The sequence below is a fragment of the Gymnoscopelus microlampas genome (assembly GCF_963454915.1).
Source record: "Gymnoscopelus microlampas genome assembly, chromosome: 3".
NCBI classification, from domain to species: domain Eukaryota; kingdom Metazoa; phylum Chordata; class Actinopteri; order Myctophiformes; family Myctophidae; genus Gymnoscopelus; species Gymnoscopelus microlampas.
Window position 1 is genome coordinate 8,280,880 of NC_139940.1, and position 14,515 is coordinate 8,295,394.

The following is a 14,515-nucleotide window of genomic DNA, read 5'->3' on the forward strand; positions in this document are numbered from 1 at the left end:
AACATTTTTTGTATTTTGTGTACATTTTGCCTTAAGCTTGTTCCATTAATGTTCGTCCATTTGAAGTCACCTGTTCTGTTGAGCACCATTTAAACAGAGTGTAACATATTGCTGCTGTCGGGCAGAAACCTTGTATGCCCATATCATCATCATCTTTAATCACACATCGGCACTGTGAGCTTGTACAGCTATTTTCAATATTTTAAAATGTGCTCTTACTATTTTAAAGTTTTGGACAAATGAGGCTTCCAACCGACAGCAACAATATCAAACCATGGAGTGTGATTCATTGAAATATTGACCATAATACTGTTCAGATGTTTAAGCACTATACGTGCATTTTGTTCAACAGCACAATGATGTCATGTTTTATGTGAAAATGTAATGTCCTAACCCAGGACATGAAGGGCAAATGTTTTTTTGCCATGCACTGTTAAAACGTTAAAAAAATGCTGGAAGTTGTTGAAGTTGGGGGGAGGGGGTAAGCTGAACATTTTGAAACCAAAGTTCAATGGTTGAAATAAACAAAGTCAATGTCATATTGTGTATTTGCTTATTTTATTTAAGATGCTAAGTGGAGTAATGTTTTGAATAATTAACTTTGCATTCTTAGTTATTAGTACAAAGGTTTTTTAAGTTCAAATAACTTTGCAACTTAGTGCATTGAACTTAACATTCTTAGTTATTAGTACAACGATTTTTAAGTTAAAATAACTTTGCAACTTAGTGCATTGAACTTAACATTCTTAGTTATTAGTACAAAGGTTTTTAAGTTAAAATAACTTTTCAACTTAGTGCATTGAACTTAACATTCTTAGTTATTAGTACAAAGGTTTTTAAGTTAAGTCAACTTGGCATTTAGTTTATACAACTTAAATGCTTCAAGTGCAGGAAACATATTTTTTTTTGTTGAATATGACTCAAGTTTTTCAATCACATAACTCAACTGTTTTAGATGCAACCAGTTTCCTAAATTTTTTTAAGTTTATTGAACTTCTCCGGGTTAACAGTGAATGGCAATCATATTTGAAATCCAAAACCAGTGGTTCCATTGCTGCGCAGTTAAGTAACTCTCATAGGGCAGCTGTTAAGTGCAACAGGGAATATGGCACCAATATTATTGGGATGTTGCTTTATCTTGGCAAACAAGGGCTTGCTCTACGAGGGCATGATGAGAGTCTGAGTTCAGCAAATCGTGGAAACTTTTTAGAGCTATGTAAATGGTATTCAACGCGTGATGAGGCATTCAGTGCCAGGTTGAATAGCCCCTTCAACCTTACTAGCCACGACAGTCAAAATGAACTGTTGGAAATAGCAGCTAAAACTGTGAAAAGCACAATTATTCGCAGTGTTGAGGAAAATGGATTTTACACCGTTCTTGTGGATGAAGCGCGTTCCTTCAAACAGGAGCAAATGACAGTGTGCGTGAGATACGCAGATGAGGGACTAGAAATAAAAGAGCGATTTCTAGGATTTGTGGATTGTTCTGAAGGGGCAGACGCAAAAGCAATTTATGGTCATATTAAGCACTTTCTGGAGGATTGTGGACTGTACAGTTTGCCCATTGTTGCACAGAGTTATGATGGGGCAGCTGTAATGGCTGGGCATGTTAATGGTGTTCAGAAAAAACTGCGTGAGGATCACCCATCTGCTATCTACATCCATTGCATGGCCCACAAATTAAACCTGGTTTTGGTGGATGCCTGTAAAGTAAATCGCACAGCAGCGGGATTTTTTATCACCCTTGAGAGTCTGTACACCTTCTTCGCACAACCAGGAACACATCACGCATACAAGCAGGCTCAGAAGGAGCTAGGTGTTACTGCAGATCTGACATCACTGAGCGAAACGAGATGGGCTTGCAGATGGAAAAACGTGTCAGCTGTAAAAGATGCAATAACAGCCCTGACCTCCACTTTGTCTGAACTGTCCGTGCCTCCTTATCGTAGGTTTGTGGAAGCATCTGGTCTGCTGAATACTGTGAAAAGCGTAGATTTTTGTGTGAGTGTGATTATTTTTAATAATTTGCTCAGCACGGTCCATGTCGCACACAAGGCACTTCAAGGGAAAGACACAACATTGGCTAAGGCTGCAAGTGTCCTGGAATCTATGATGAAATGCTTTGAAAACATGAGGAGCAACAGTCAAAAGTGGGATGACATCTGGAGCGAAATCAAAATCTTCTGCCAGTCAGTTGACGTTTGTATAGAGAGCGACGATCATGACGAGAGCAGAGTCCCCACGCCACGACCACCACGCAAGCGCCCTGTCAAACAGCCAGCTGCGCTTGACTGTATGGTAGTAAGCAGCACTCTTGGCCAGAGAGAGTACCAAGCAGCAAGCACAGCAACCACCCAAACCATGAAACAGAAATGGGCCAGTCAGCTATTCTATCCTGTTTTGGACACACTTCTGGGCGAGTGTCGAGACAGATTTTCCCCGCAGTCATTGGCCATTTCTAAAAGTGTTGATGCTGTGTTCAAATGTGATTACGGAGGTGCAGAGAGCCTGATCAGCCAGTATGCAAACTTACTCTCCATCAACCCCAAACTTGCACTGACTGAAATGACAATGGTGTCAACACAAATCGAAAATGCATCTATTGACAACATCAGAAGGGAACTAGTGTCTGGCCATTATCCGAATTATGAAAAACTTTTTTTGTGTGGCTCTGTCATTGCCCGTCGGCACCGCCACTTGTGAACGTTCTTTCTCAGCGATGAGGCGCATACGCAACTGGCTAAGAACAACGATGCTCCAGGACAGACTGTCAAATCTGAGTCTGCTCCACATTGAATGTGATCTCACAGATAACATTAAAGACGAACAGATCCTTGATGCCTATGATGCCAAGACGAAACGTCGCATATTGCTGCATTAAGGTAAGACAATACAATGGTTAATCATATTGGATCGATGCCTTAATTTGAACAGTTATATACATATTAAGTGTGTGTATTCTAAGAATTCAGCACCATGGACAGCGCTGTTTGCAGGTGCGCACGCAAGCAAAAAAGAAAAAAGGAAAAAAGCCTTAAATGCTAGGGAGAGACAGACAGACAGACAAAAAAACACTTAATGTTAGCCTTGAAAATTAATTCCACCCCCCCCCATTCTCACCCCATTACAGCTGTTCCAAAGAAGACGAGGGAAAAGAGAGAGAGACGGGGAAACGGAGAGAACCACCGCTTACAAGCCGCCCACGGCCCGCAAATTGCAATACAATTTATATTTCATAATCCAGTAGTAACATGGTGTAATTGGTCTTAATAAATGTCTTCCCTTTTGATTTTGAAACAGAAACCTTGTTGTGTTGTTATTATCTATCCTTTATGATACTATTGCATAGTTATTATTAATTCATATTTCATGATCAGTTTCAATTTTCATCCTGGGGCTCTGTATAAATTGGTAAATATCTAACCCTAACCCTAACCCTAAAACCGAAATAGATTAACCAAAAAGTAACTTTATCCGCGGTAAACCCTAAAAAAATCGCGCGGGAACCCATGCACGCGCGCGCATATCAGCCTTCCCAAATGTCGGGCTCACCCGCCGCCTATGGAATGGAGTGAGCTGCAGCCAGCAGGAGGGGAAATAGTGCTGGGGCCATTAATGAGAACTGCAGGGGAAACAGCCCTTCCTCTTTAGCTTAATTTTAAAAACCGGATGCTTGCCACTTGATTCAAAACCACAACTTCCGTGGCAGTGTTCAGACACTTTACCACTGCGTCACCCGAGCGCCCTCGCAGGTTTCGTCTATGTGTTGAGGTGTCAATGAGCAGCCATCAGCTGGGTGAAACATCTGTCGACACTACAGTACATGAATAGTATGTGTGAATCGGTTAAGGGAATCAACATCCTATTTGTGGTTATGGAGCTTTAATAAATTAATATTTGGACACCCCGTCTTCATTTCGCATTGTAATATACTAGAGCATTGTCTTTGAATATACTAACATCTTATATAAACACAATTGTCATAAGGAATTGACACACTCACTTCTACTGATTATAGGAAAATTAGAATCACAGAGATTCATTGAGAATTAGAAGTGAGGGTCCCAACATTTCCATTGCAGGTGCGCTCTACCAAACAGATTTGGCATAGCAGGTGCATGGTCTGAGGTCCCGCTATGCGCTTTCCCATATGTGTGTACGCACAATAGCAATTTTAGGGATAGCGCAACATCATGCAAATCAGCCACACCTCCAGGCTCAAATAAGGTTGGGTATAATGTATTGTGGGTAGCGGTGCCGTATACGATAGCATTTAGGCCAGCTGCCTTATGGGAAATTAACGGGTTGTGGATAGTGCCAAGGGATTGCATCGGGTGCAAAATAGGGCCCCATGTATTCAAAAACAATTGTCCAATAGACTGTTGTTTCTCACTGCGAAGGTACAGGGAGCGATGAGAGACAATAGAGGCAGCCGGTACAGAAGCTCAAATCAATGCGTCATCATCTGCGATAAAATAAATATGTATCATCGTCCTCCTCGTCCACTCGCCCACGCGCAACCAGTCTCATGAGTTGAGAATCAAATCCCAGCAGGCTGCTTTGACAGAGAGATGGCGCAATCTTGTAGGTGGAGGACATTCCATTCACAGTATTCATGAAGAACAAAACCTTGTCCCCAAGACTGTCTGGAAGACGGTCTGGAAGATGGTCCTATAGAATCATAGGAATGGGAGGGAGGGAGGGAGGAAAGAAAGAAAGAAAGAAAAGAAGGAAGATGATGATGTTTCAGTTTTTCTGTTTGATTAATTTAGTATATAAAATACACTTTATAATTATTATTATTATTATTATTATTATTATTGTTGTTGTTGTTGTTGTTGTTGTCAATATAAAGCATGTTTCATGTTTCAGAAACAGTTTGCTACTATCGTCTAGTCTAGTGATCATCAGTCTCTCTACTCCTATTACCTTTATCGTCATTGTACTATATAAACAGAATAATCTTTTATTTTATTTTATTAAATGTGAATGGGCTTAGACACAGTGTCATTGAGCAGTGCTCTATGACCATGAACACTCACATAGGTCTCCACATGAACTTCACAACGCTCATCACAGGCCACAACTTTGTATTTGTTATCTTTGACGACATACAGTATTACTGGCCTCCGTCTGTCTTGGGTTGGTCTACTCATTCTGGTGATTCTGAAGTTGCAGTCTAAAGAGGAAATTAAAGGGAAATGATGAATGAACTATTTCTACAGCACCTTTGCTAGATGTATGTCTTGGTGGTTTACAGTATTGTAAACAAAGAACAGACACTTTATAAATAATTAACTATGTTTGAGCAGCCACTTTACAGTAGCTTGTATTGTTGCAGTATTAATGACATCAGTTACTACTAGACTGAAGTGGCGATTGTGTTTCTCATTGCAGTGGTTTGAACTAGAATGTTTTGAAAGGGAAGTCACGAAAGGAAAACAACATTATTGTTGTGTGTGTGTGTGTGTGTGTGTGTGTGTGTGTGTGTGTGTGTGTGTGTGTGTGTGTGTGTGTGTGTGTGTGTGTGTGTGTGCAGGCCCGGATTGGCCGTCGGGAGGACCGGGACTATTCCCGGTGGCCTGCCCTCTAGTGGCCTGCCTGGAAAAAAATATATATATATTTTTTTTTTTTTTGCATCAAAAAAAAAAATCAGGTCAGGCCAGCCTTCCACAGCCAGCGCGGCGCTTAAGTGATGCAGCAAAAAAAAATCTCTCCTAAGCTCAGGCCAGGCCAACCACAGTCAATTTCAATTCAATGCAGTCAGTGTTGCTTGCAGCTCAGTGCAGCTGCGGGCCTCCCCCCTACCTTTAACCCCCAAAAAGGCCCCCCTTTTGTAAGGCCCCCCAAAAATACGGCCCCCCAAAAAAATCGGCCATGCCAGGGTGGCCTGGGTGGGCGTGTATCTCCCGGCGTGTATCTCCCGGCCAGATTTGGAGTCCCACTCGGGCCCTGTGTGTGTGTGTGTGTGTGTGTGCGTGTGCGTGTGCGTGTGCGTGTGCGTGCGTGCGCGCGTGTGCATGTATCCACTCAGTTTAATCTTTGTGTGGTCAGCAAAATGAGTATGATGTCAAAATATGAATGTAACACTGTCCAGATGCTGGAATCTTACCGGAGTCAAACAGCTCCTGTTTGGTTAATGATTGAAAGACTAACATGTCTCCATCTGTTAGACACAGAAAGTAGTTGTCCTTGTTTTGGATCGTCCTTCTGACTCGTCCTATGATTAAAGAGAGAAATTTATATTTGTGGAACTCAAATGTTTGACTGCGTCCATTTCCATGTCCAATATTTTGAATGTTTGATTGTTGCAGTAGCCCAGGACCAGAAGTAATCAAAAATAGAAAAAGATTAGATTAAAAATGAATTAATTATGTAAAACAGCGTATTAGGGCCATCTAGATAGAAATTTAAAAATAAAAAACGTTGAAGGGAGGGGGATCAATATTCTGCGATTTTACTGTACTCAGAAATTTCGGTCTTTATAAACTCACAGATTTGCGAGAATAATCTTGCAAACCTGCGAGGATAATCTTGCAAATCTGTGAGTTTTTAAAGTTGGAAATGTGTGTATTTAAGGTGGCACGGTCCTTTCACTTTCACTGGATCATCGCAACCATCACCGCTTCCACTTAGCAAGGGGTCTAATCTAATCAAATGATACATTGCAATCGGATTTAGCCAGGGCCGGAGTGGGACTCCAAATCTGGCCGGGAGATACACGCCCACCCAGGCCACCCTGCGCGCGCGCAGCGCGCGCCGATTTTTTTGGGGGGCCGTATTTTTGGGGGGCCTTACAAAAGGGGGGCCTTTTTGGGGGTTAAAGGTAGGGGGGAGGCCCGCAGCTGCACTGAGCTGCAAGCAACACTGACTGCATTGAATTGAAATTGACTGTGGTTGGCCTGGCCTGAGCTTAGGAGAGATTTTTTTTTGCTGCATCACTTAAGCGCCGCGCTGGCTGTGGAAGGCTGGCCTGACCTGATATTTTTTTTTGATGCAAAAAAAAAAAAAAAAAAAAAAAAAATGTTTTTTTTTTTTTTCCAGGCAGGCCACTAGAGGGCAGGCCACCGGGAATAGTCCCGGTCCTCCCGACGGCCAATCCGGGCCATTTAGCAATAAGGAAATAAGACTACTCTTGAATTAAATTAATCAATAGAAGAACGCTTTATTCAATGCTGTGTGTCTCCTGTGCGCCGTTAGCCAAATTTATATTTCGTCGGGTTGCACACCGAAAATAGCTACAAGCTCACAGCATGTGGCAGACCTGCGTTGTGAGCTTGTAGATCGGCTATTTTAGACGTGCGACCCGCTGTATGTCGAAGTATAAATTGAGCTACATGCAAATTCAATCAACATCATATATGAAAACATTAACATGAATTAATTAATTTAATCCACTGATTAAATGTGTTATATATTATTTTTAAACAGTCAGAAAGGGTGTCTGTCTGTCTGTCTGTCTGTCTGTCTGTCGATGGAAATATCCATAGACCTTCATTGATTCCCGTTCGTAAATTCAGGTGTCATAAATATTGATAGCAATGTTGATATTCCAGTGTTAAATAAAATGGTTGGAATCAGCACCATATGGACCACGGAACTGATACTGCTAAGGCTTCCAAATTACAATTGAACTATGTTCATCATGATTGGAATAGAATAGGTTACTATTGACCAAAAGAGAAAATGATCAAGGTCTTCCACCCCTACGCTGGAGCGGCTGGACGTAAGTTGGTTGACTTTGGTTTATTGATTAAAAGTTACACAAATCATTACCCTTGACCCACATGATCTTAATAATGCAAAAGAGGGACACATTATTTTAACTATTATAAATGTGGCTATAATAATTGCCATGTTTTATGTACGTATGTCGTTAAATAACATACATTTTTCAATAAAACTTTAAACTTATTGTCTCCGCCAGGCCGTAAGGCATGGCGAGAGAGTATGTTTTGCACCCCGTCCGTCCGTCCGTCCGTCCGTCTGTGGACAGCTAATCTCTGGCACCGTTGGCTTGTTCGCAGCAAAACTGTGCACACACACTCCCTGGATGCCACAGTCGGTACACAGTATCTCAATAGTCATTAACGTGTGTTTCAGATTTTTCATATTCCATCCGGATTGGCTAAAAATGGCTTCCAAAGTTTGCAGGAGTGCTCCGTTTTGAACAAAATGCCTCAAATCATGAACACAGCATGCATTTTCCCTGAGATTTTGCACGCACATTCTCACTAGGCAAATGAAGAAATGCCAATTGACATTTTTCAAATTAGCCTCATGGTGGTGCTACAACAGGCCGATTCGTGTTTTTACCTATAACTGCACCGATCTGTGTAAAACTTTGTATTTTTCACATCTGCCTTTTATAGCGCCACCAGGAGGCCGACTTATATAAAACAGTTTTTGGGGTATTACTCCTTCAGATTTTATCCAAATTTCACGCAAATCGGTAGACATGATCTTTATAGTCATCTGTTAGATTTTCACATTCCATCCTGATTGGCTAAGATTGACATCTAAAGTTTGCAGGAGTGACCCGTTTTGAACAAAATGTTGCAAATCATGAACGCAGCGTCCAATTGCGGTGAAACTTTGCACGCACATTTGGCGTGGCCACAAATGCCACCCTTTCAACATTGCCCTATTATAACGCCACCAGGAGGCTGATTTTTGCAAAACTATTTTTTTTAATATTACTGCTACAAATGTTGTCCAAACATCACGCAAATCAGTACAAATGATGTCTTTAGTTAAGTGATCAAGACGGATCCGTCCGATCCGCCTGATTTTTCACATTCCTGTCTGATAGGCAAATTCCGAACATTGTTGGCCCACACTAACCTACCTGGCCTGGCGGAGACCTGTGCTCCGAGGAGCACTTTTCCTAGTTTTGATTGTATTTTTGTTGTTAAAGGTTCTATGACATTCATTTTCACTTTTCTTTATTTTGTATGCTTTTTTGGGGGTTTTATGACCTCAATTACACCTCTGAATTTTGAACATTCAGTGGATTTTCTGTGGTCTGGGGTTTTCTGAATAATTAGGCTGAAAAGTAATCTGACCTTGGCCCTTCGACAGTGAAGTCACAGCCCATTAATCCCGCCCACTCTCCTCCTAGCCCCTCCCCTCCCCTATCCTTTCCTTTGGGGGGGGCGGAGCAGAGGCAATGATTGACAGGCAAAATCCCTCAACAACGACACCCGCAGCCAAAGATTTATTTTTTCATTGCAGTTGAAAAGGCTTTAGAAATGTGAGAGAAAAACACCTGCCATGGATCAATGGAGTGGATTTTTTTGTTAAAACTTTTTATACACGTTTGAAGGACCATGACAAAGACTTTTAATGTGTGGTAAAACTGAACGTCATGAAACCTTTAAATAGGTGAGATTAACTTTATAAACCCCACACTTTTTTTTTCTATCTCACCACATCTACTATTATTATTTGTATCATATGTTATTGTTGCTTCTATTGTTTATTTGCTTCTGCAGTTAGGCTACTTTATGCCACTAATATATATGTAGCACAATGTAGCACAAATCCAGCACTAAAGAATGATACAATTTTCAATCATGTTTTCATCATGGGGTGCTAACTTCACGGAGGTTGCGCCTTGGCAGTAGGCTATCTGTTCTGTGATCCATATGGTGCTGATTCCAACCATTTTATAGACTATATTTAACACTGTAATATCAACATTGCTATCAATATTTATGACACCTGAATTTCCCGACGTGAATCAATGAAGGTCTATGGATATCCATCTATCCAGACAGACAGACAGACAGACAGACAGACAGACAGACAGACAGACAGACAGACAGACAGACAGACAGACAGACAGGCAGACAGACAGACAGATGTTCTGACTGACAAAAATAATGAGTTAGTATTAATATCTTGTTTACACTTAGTCTTTTGTGCATTGTTTCCTCCTTTTTAGGCCAATAGGCTATAAGTAATTTAATCAGTGGATTAAATTAATGAATTGTAGATCGGCTATTTTTCGAGCCTGACCCCGTCGTACGATGAGGTATAAATTCGGCTACCAGCGCACAGGAGTCTGGACACAGCGCGTAGCCATAACGCATTGAATAAAGTGTTCTTCTATTGATTCATTTAATTGAAGAGTAGTCTATTTCATTATTGCTAGATCCTATTGCAATGTATTTAGATTAGACCCATATTGCAAAGTGGAAGCGGTGATGGTAGCTATGATCCAGTAAAAGTGAAAGGACCGTGCCACCTTAAATGATACACTTTTCTGAGTTTTTTTCCCGCAAATTTTGCTAGTTTATAATGTCGGAAATTTGCTATAGTTCATGAACTCATTTTACTTTAATTTATTTTAATGTATTTATTTTATAACCACATGCCAAAAACAAAGAACGGAAAACGAATCTAAACGGAAACAAAGATCACATAAAAGATAGTAAAAATATATACAGTATACTGTATCTTACGTTCATAAGAACACATCACTGCCACAGCAAATGCACAGATGTAAAGGTAGCAGCCTGGATAGGAGGAAGTACAAGCAGCGTACATGCAAATAAGATTCAAAGATTCAAAGTGCAGGGATGTTTAAAATATGATTAAAACATTTTCACATAAATCTTCAGGTGTTCTTCATGTGTACTAAATTTCACTTTAGGGCGGCCGTCTGGCCAAAGTAATAATATGAGTGACCCAACCTTGTTTAGATAGTGTATATACGCTACATATAAATAACTTAATGAAAATGTAGTTATTTGTTTATTAACATTTCACAGAAGATAACCCAGGGCAGTAAAATTCTGTAAATTCTGTCAAAGGGGTAATGGGATAACATCTAACATTGTTCCTAAAGTGGGGTCTGGGGACCCCCAGGGGTCCTTGGGGGGGTACCAGGGGGTCCCTAGCAAAATTAGTTAATATAGCGTCACAATCATTTTAATCACTTTAACCATATTTATACTTTGGCTATTCAAAAATAGTAGATACACAAGCTCATAACGTGTCACTTTGTGCCGCGCTATGAGCTTTTTTTCTTTTTAACTGAAATCTTTGCTTCTGGAGGTTCTTGGAACAAAATATGTTTTAGATGATGGGGGTCCACAGTCAAATACATATCATTTTGGGGGTCCTTGACAAGTTTGAAAACAATGAATCTCTCAAGAACAGATTCAGGTTCCCAGATTGGAGAACTACTTTACTAATCTAACACATAAACATAAACAGTATTTACCTTTTCTGAACATGGCTGCGGGAGATTCACTTATTTGCTCTCACTGCAGGTGCACCAGATCAGGTCTCCTTTAAATAAACAGATTTAAGGGATAAATATACCTCCATCTCTACTTTCTCCCGGTGTTCCCACCAACACCCAACATCCATGATTAGATTCATATTTAAATTTTACACAAATGTAGTAGTAATAACCTAGTATTCAATTCCTTTTTGGACAGGGTTAGCTAATTGACCAGACAGAAACCTAAGGTGAATACACTACCAATTGTAGCATCATGCTAAGCTGCTAGCAAGCAGTGTATTTTCTGTTGAACCATTTTTGCATATCACCAGCTGTGTATTGGAGATGATATACACCATATACCCATGTCTTTTTCAATGAGCAGGGTATACTCACTTCTAGTGCACACTCCACAGCAGTGGTGGAAAAAGTATTCACATTTTGCACTTAAGTAAAACATAAAGTATCAATACTGCAATGTAGAAATCTCAGTTACAAGTAAAAGTCCGGTAATCTTGAGTAAAAGTACAAAAGTATTGGCATAAAAATATACTCAAAGTACCAAAAGTAAAAGTACTCATTATGCAGAATGTCACATTTCACAAGTTCAAAATGTATAAAAAGAAATCTTTTGAAAATCACAGATCCACAGGCTCACAATGCGTCGCAACGCAACACATTGTAAGCTTGTACAGTAGATCGGCTATATTAAAATGGCCGAAATATATAAGGCTGAAGTGGTTAATGTATGTTTTGTAATAATCAAAATCTACAAAGTAACTAGTAACTTAAGTTGTCAAATAATTGTAGTGTAGAGTGTAGAGTAAAAGTACAATATTTGCCTCTGAGATGTAGTTGAGTAGAAGTAAAATAATTGAAAAGGGGAAATTCTACGTAAAAAATCCTCAAAAGTGTACTGAAGTACAGTACTTGAGTAAATGTACTTAGTTACTCTACACCACTGGTTCACAGTATTCAGTTTTAGTGGTGTCACAAATAAAAATATTTTAATACAAATTGATTCTGAATATTTGAAACGGTTTCAATACTCACTTGCTGCACAGTTGATATCTCTAACTGCATCCTTCTCACTCCGCAGTGACTCATATATGCTACTAAACACACGCACGCCCACGTGCGCACACACACATACACACACACACACACACACACACACACACACACACACACACACACACAGAAATGTGGGTGTGCTCCTAGACTCGGCCAAACAGATCAATGCTGTTGTCCAAGGAGCCTTTTTTCCAACTAAGACAGGTTTCCAATATTACATATTTTCTATCAACCCACGATCTGGAAAAAGTCATCCATGCTCTCATTTCCTCCTGCCTAGATTATTGTCCCTCTCTAGACTGCAGCTTGTCCTGAAGGCTGCTGCTAGACTCCTGATCGGCACCCGTATGTAGGTATCACTCCCATTTTGGCTTCCCTTCACTGGCTTCCTGTCAAATTCAGATTTTTTTTAAATGCCCCTATTTGTTTTTAAAGCCCTACATGTATTGGTACAACCGTACCGTATATATTTTGAGTTGCTTCGTCTCCCCCAATATAGGTCTGCTCACAGATCAGTAGATCAGAAGCTTCTCAAAGTCCAACGCACCGGTCTGAGGTTCAAAGGTGGCCGTGCCTTTTCGGTCACTGCTCCAAAATTGTGCAACAGCCTACCTCTATCGCAGGGGTCTTCAACAGGGGGTCCGGGACCCCTAAGGGGTCCTCAGAGTTACTATAGGGGGGGGGTCGCCAAATTTTTGTGTGATAGGATATATGTTTTTTTTTTTTACAATAACCACTTGAACCATAGCATCCCTATTCTGAGGAGAACTTTAGCTAGCAGATATACAAGCTCACAAGCTTGTGGATCTGCTATTTTCAGCAAAGAGGATTGGTGTAGAGGGGAGAGGTTTTTTCATTTCCTGAAAATAGAACATTTTGGAGTTAGCTGGTTTCTGTCCGACAGCAGATATATATATATAATACAGTATATACACATATTACAGTGAAAACATGCAGTTCAAGAATGTTAGGCCAAAATCTGCCAGTGGCAGCGCAACCATGAAGCCAATTTGAACAATTCTGGCCGAGGTGCTTCCTTGGCCTAGTGTACATGCAAAGTTTCTCGCCGATCGGTCAAGCAGTGCCTGAGATTAGCTCTTCACAGACAGACAGACAGATCCTTTTTGTACGACAAAGTACGGCATTAATTTATAGAAAAGAAAACCATAAAAAACATTGAAATATTCAAATACAAGGTGTCTGCCCGACAACAAAGATATATTATATAGCCTATATATGATACAGGTGAGGACCCAGAAGCAGAACAATGCAGGCAGGAAGGTCTAATGCAAAGTATGTATTCTGAATTAGCACACAGGACAGGAACAGAACATCACGACAACATTTATAATCTGACAAGGGAACACTCACAAACACAGAGCATAAATAGACACAGGACTAACAAGACACAGGTGAACTCAAAGACAATCAACACAGGGATTGGCTGAGAGACCAACAGGACACAGGCGGATAAACAAGTAATCACAGGTGAGACAAGACAGCTAGTAACAACAACTAGAGCAGACAGGAAACACGAGGAACATAACTACACAATAAATGTACAAGGAGAACAGGAAATAATAGGAACGATACATAATAAGATACAAGCATCCTGACACATTGTTAGAAGGTTGCACCATCTCTGGTGGCTAGGAAGAATGATATCACCTCTGTCGGGTGGAAACCTCATATGTCCAAAACTGTAACTTTTCAGGATTCAAATTCAAAAATAGCAATAGTAGCAGATCTACAAGCTCAAAATGCGTCGCTTCGCGCCGCGGTTCAAGCTTGTGGATCTGCTACTTTTAAAACTTTTGTGTGACGCTGTAGTATGATCAAGTAGGGGCGTTAAATTACGAAAAAATACAAAAGGTTAAAATATGGAGAGAGGTTTCTGCACAACAGCGACAATATATAACAACTGTGGTTCTGTGAATTCTGGATGACCGCTAGAGTTCTCAGTATGTTCTGGGTGAGCAGATTGTTTTGGAACAGATTATGCTGATGACGCAGGGTTTCATACTGGAGGAATAAGCCCTGTCATCCCAGCTCACAGGTGACTTTGTTGGTATAATAACTCAACCTGCGCAAGATGGAAGCATCCAGAGCTAGAAGCACTGAGGCGGTCATCCAGAACAGGGGTTCTCAAACTTTTTCATGTCAAGGACCCCCAAAATGATATGTATTTGGCTGCGGACCCAGCCCCCA